Source organism: Octodon degus, unplaced genomic scaffold (genome assembly GCF_000260255.1).
Source record: "Octodon degus isolate 3935 unplaced genomic scaffold, OctDeg1.0 scaffold00178, whole genome shotgun sequence".
Classification (NCBI taxonomy): Eukaryota; Metazoa; Chordata; class Mammalia; order Rodentia; family Octodontidae; genus Octodon; species Octodon degus.
In genome coordinates, this window is record NW_004524754.1 from 3,999,241 (window position 1) to 4,004,976 (window position 5,736).

Below are 5,736 nucleotides of genomic sequence, written 5' to 3' on the forward strand. Positions count from 1 at the left end.
AATTTTGGGAGTATGGCCATTTTCACTATATTTCACTATATTAGTTCTTCCTATCCATGGAGGAGGTTCATCTTTCAATTATCTAATATCTTTTTTAGCTGGGCTAAGGTTTTATCAATTTTATTTAATTTTTCAAAGAACCAACTCTTAAATTGATTAATTCTTTGTATTGTTTTCTTGCTTTCCTAGAGTAAGAACCTAAAGATTAAATAAGACCCAAAATGTAAAATAGATATATGAAATGTGAAAAAATGCTCAAAAAGAAAGCTAAACAAATGGGAGAAAGGAGAAAAGAAGGAAGGGGAAAGGATATATATATATATATATATGTGTATGTATATTTCTATGTTAAAATAGATATACTACTTATTGCTCTTAGTGCATTGAAAGGAAAAGCATATGCTTACTCTGCTTGATCAGTTTTTCATGCCTGTGTCTTCTATTATGAGCAACTACTTTGAAGATAACCATGTGCACTCTTGTTTCTAAATTTTATAACATTATGTTCATTGTTTATTTTTCTTTTCTTTAAAAGAAAAAAGTATATAAATATTTAATCATATTATAAATCACATAAGCTATTCCTAAAATATTTCAAATTGGCTACTTATCATTTAATAAACTATAAATAGAAAGAGAACAAAACCAGTCCAAATGCATTCTCTGGTTTAGCTACATAGCTCTCCTATGCACTGAGTCACATTATCCTCATTTTATAGAGGTGCAAACAGGCTGAAGAGTGGCCATATGTCATGTAGCTAGCAAGAGCAGAACTAGACTTGGAACTTTGTAGGCCTGCCCATCTCTTATGTCATGAGTAAGGGGCAGTGGGACAGACATGTTTCCTGTGCTCCTGGAGATTCATGTTCTTATATCTTTGAAGAGAAAATGATGTCTGCCTTTTTCTTTTCCACCTGTTTGGTGATTTGTCAGAGTAAGAGCAGACAGAATGTAAGCCATCTTCAGATTAATGGGTTTCACCCCTTCTTGTCCCAAGACCCTTTAGGGAGAGGGGTTGGAGATGAAGGCCACTGGCCAGATAGGCCCCTAGGATGAGCCTGGGAGGCGAGCTCTGTGTCACTTCCCCTGTGGAGCTGCGGGGAGGGATGGATGCAGGGTGGAGTGGAGGAAAGCAGGAACCCACTGAACATCCTTCTCACAGCCAAGCGACTTGTTTGGGGTGGCCAAGGCAAGGGGACAAGTCAGTGAGCCTTGGGGTGCTAGGCAGAGGCGAGAGAGGGCGGCCCGTCCTAGGCCCCGCTTGCTGGCCCCTGCTCCTGTGTCTGCCTGAGGGCAGCTCCAGGTTAGCGGTGCCGTTCTCCTCACTCCCATTTCCAACCTGCCATCCTGAAGGCAAGTTCAGGACCCCTGCTTTGGTGATGAAGGCAATGGGAAGCCCCTGCTTCCCCCTGCCAATAATGCCTAGCACCTCTCCCCACCTCCATCCTTCCCTCCCATGCTAAGCAGTGAGTGACTTCCTTTAAAGCTGTTTTTCTACCCCCTTTACCTCTCCCCTACAAAGCTTTCATATAATGTGGTCTTTGATTAATGCCAATGGCTCACTTTCTTTTTTTCCCCCATAATTTTATTGAGAAACAAATAGCAATGTGATAGTTTCAAATCAAATTGGTGAGACAATTTTAATAATTAACACATTGCATACACTCTTCCTAGTAGTTAATTGCTGTACAAGATGCAGACATGATATCCTATTTACAAACACTATTAGAACAAATCCCTCTATTCACTAAGAGAATGTAACTATATGTCTATCCTAACCATTTTGAATACAAAGATACAAAATGGACATTCATCTGTATCCCCTTTATTGTTTAGTTCCATCATTTGAATATTATAGGTGTGTGAACTCAGCAAAATATTCCAAAAGAGTCCAGCAGTCCATAATAGTATTGGGTCTTCTGCTTGACTGGCAGTGTCAGAAATTGTTGACCTGAGTCCCCTACAGCTCAACATCACACCATGGCTTTACATCTTATACTTCGTTTTTATACTTTTCTGCTGGTGGTTAAGACTAAGATAAAGCAAGACCTATGTAACAAGAGTTGTAGCTTTTGGATCTGATAAGGTCAGTCAAATTCTTCAGGATTTATCCTGAGGTCCTATACCTCAGATTGTAGGTCCTTTGTCAGTGTCAGCCATGTGGATGAGTCACAGCCATTGCTTGGGCCAATGGCTCACTTTCTATACAACTTTAAATATTTGGTGCTGAAATGACTAATCATGACATTGAAAGAAGCCTTACTCCCCACATAAGGCCTTTAGGCTGAACATCTTGGAGGACAGGAACCAGGACAGATCAGGCCTTTGGCCATTCAGCATGGGAGAAGGTGAGGGTAACGCAGTCCCTTTTCCTTCTGAGTGAGAGGAGTTCATCTTGAGCCTTGGACAGATGCCTGTGAATGTTGAGAAGCCTTTCCACACACAGAAATCCAGAGAAGTGTGTCAGCCATAGCTAAGGACCCCTGGGAACACACCACCTGGATCAGTGACTTTGCCCTAGGCTGTGACCTGCTCATACAGGCCATGAACAGTCTTTTCCTAAAGCCTCTGCTGCCTCTCAAGTGCATACCCCAATCAATGTGCAGAGAGCAACCACAGGCCATTTCTCTAACACTGGTGACCAGGCTTTGTGCCCTGTGACACCACCACCTCTGCTCCAGGTGTCTGGATGTTAGCTGGAGACTACACAGCTGAACAGCCTGGGAGGTGGCTTTGCTAGGTGCAGGGCTCTGGGGCCTGATAATGTCTTTAGAAAAGGAAACTTGATAGGGGAGCACAACTAGAGCCAGGAGAGCCCTCCAGGGGGCACTGGGCACCTGCTGGAAGCCAAGAAGGAAGGCACAACTACGGGTCCTCTGTACCCCCTAATAGTTCAGTACTCTTAGCAGACTAAGGCAAAAGGAATGCCTGTCTCCCCTATTCCCACATATGCTCTTACAATGAGAGCATGACCCGCTGAGATGACCTGAGTTTGTCACTAATTCTTGATACATGAAGGGGTAGCCCTTTGCAAGAAGCACATGAAACCACCAGTTCCAAAAGAGGCCATAGTGATGTTAAGTTACAGGAGTAAGGCAAATACCAAAGGCCTCAATGGAGGGACAAGAGTACATGGGCATCCACCACTGTACCATCTCAGGACAACACAGGATGATATACAGATGTGGGTGGGGCAGACAGGGAGACACAACCAGAGTGTCAAAGCCTTGGCATCCAGCAGAAAGTCAGGGGCTATCACAACAAGGCCTTGTGTACCCTTGTGGAGGCCCAGCTCTTCCTGGCTGCAGAAAGGTGAGCACAGAGGTGTGAGCCATTTACTAACCATGGCCCTTGGTCCGTGCTCATTAGCTCTTGGCTCATGTGTCATTCCCACCCTGACTTCAAGGTCCCCTTGGCATGTGGAATGGAACAAATGGAGTTCCCCAGTGGAAGTTGAGGCCTCTGAGCTCTGAAAACCACACCTAAACCCCTCAGAGCAATGGCCTCCAAGTGAATTGCTTGGTGTTGGTGAGGGTTGTGCCAAGATTTTGTATTCCCCACAAACTCCTTCAGGTACCAACTCTGATACCCTGTCAGCCTTAATAGCACTGCCCTTCAGGATCTGCCACTGGACTCCACAGATGACTGCTGAGGTGTGATCAGTTCTCAGGAGATTGTTGACCTTATGAGGCTGTAAGAGGTGAGGGGCCAGGAGAGAGAAAGAACTGTGGTTTCCCCTTCACCTTGCAGCAGATCCCTCTCTCCTGATGACCTTTATGGTCAGGGATTGCCTTCCCTTTGTCTATCCTCTGCTTTGAACATTTTCAACATTAACCAGTTTTGCATTCCAAGTCTTTACCACCTTGTAAGACCTGACCCAGAAAAGCCAGCCTGGTATGACAAGTGTTCAAAGTCTTGGACAGCTGACTAAGTTACAAGACTTGACAGCTATGAGGAACCATAAAAGGAAGGACTGTGGCAGGATTGTCTGAGAAACAAGGTGTTCCTGGGCACAAAGCTACCCTGCATGTCACCATCCTAAGATACATGGCCCTTGGTTATCAGTGGACAAAGCAGAGTGCTTGAAACTCACAGAAAGAGAGCTGGTCCAGTCTCTGTGCCTGATTTGTTGTGGTGTTTGATGGCACCTTTGAAGAGCAAGGTCTCATTTTGTCAGCTCAGCTCAGCTCAGCTGTCTGAAAGCCAAGAAGACCTGGCATGTGCTTCTTGGGGAAAATTGAAGGCCACAAGTTAGTGCTTCTCAACCTCACTGTCACTGATAATTTTGGTGTTCTTCCAATATGTATGCAGAGCAGCCCCATCTGTATTTCTCTACTTCCCACCAGCCAGACAGAGAATAATGGCACAAAGCATGGTGGGTTAAAGCTAGAGACCAAAGAAATTAATGACATCAAGGTGACTGTAGGAGGGCAGCTGCCCTGGAAAAGGCTTCCTTTAAGTGAGCCAATATGCAGGTGGAAAGTGAATTCCTTAGGTCATCATACATAGTAATATGGGCTGATTAAATGGAAAAAAATTCACCTGGTTCTTTTGACAAATAAGCTCCCTGGGATATCTAAGTGGAGGAGCACCAAGGCATAGCTAAATATGACTGGTTACCAGTCTGAATAATTGTAGCTCAAGCAACCAGAGAAAATAGTCTCCTGAATGTTAACTGGACAGACTTATAAATCAACAGTGAACTTGCCACCAATAATAAAACACGGTTCTGAGTTAAACAAAGACCTTTTTGGATGTAGTGGACTTGGATTAGACATCACACAGAGTACTTGAGAATAACAGGGGAGAAAGAGTACTGGGCTGGGAATCAGAAGACCTGGGTTCTAGTCCTATCTTGCCACACCTAGCTATATGGTTGGGGTGAGTTACCCCCTCTCTGGGCCAACTATTCTGGCCTGAAAACTGAAGTGGTAAGGCTTAGAAGGGCTCAGCATTCCCTTCCAGGCTAAGAGTTTGAACCCATGACTATTTCTAGGCAATTAATGAGCCAGTCACACAGACGGAGCTCTTCCTGTTTCATGTCTGGCTCTTGCCATGGATTCTGTTTACGATTAAAGTACAACAATGAAGTGCACCAGTGATGTGTTTTGTGCATCCCTGGGATCTTTTGGCGATCAGTACAGCCAAAAATCATAATAAAATCAAGATGCTGTTTACCTTTGTCACTAGGTGACCACTTACACCGACATCACAAAAGCAATGTTGGGCACAGTTGCATTGCCTTAGCACTCATCGAGGCAGAATTAATCGAGCCATCAATGTCATCTTCATGGTTGGGAGCTCACAGATGCAGGGGAAAGCTAGGTCTATCTCAGAATGACCTGGATAAAGTAGTAAACATTTTTAACTTTATTAAATCCCAACTCTTGAACCCACTTTTTTCAAGATTCTTTGTGAGAATAAGAGAAGTGCACATAAAACCCTTGAATCCATTATCGAAGAACAGAGGTTATCTCAAGGAAAAGTTCTGTGCCCCTGTTTGAATGCTAGGCTGATCTAGCAAGCCACTTTTTACAGGAAACATTGTGACTTTTACTTTAAAGAACGACTCACGGGGCTGGTGAGATGGCTCAGTGGTCTAAAGCACCTACTTAGAACAAGCTTAGCAATGCACAGGGATCACGGTTCAATCCCCAGCACCACATGCCAGCCAGCCCCGCCCCATGGTGGGCTGAGCTGGGCACACACACACACACACACACACACACACACACA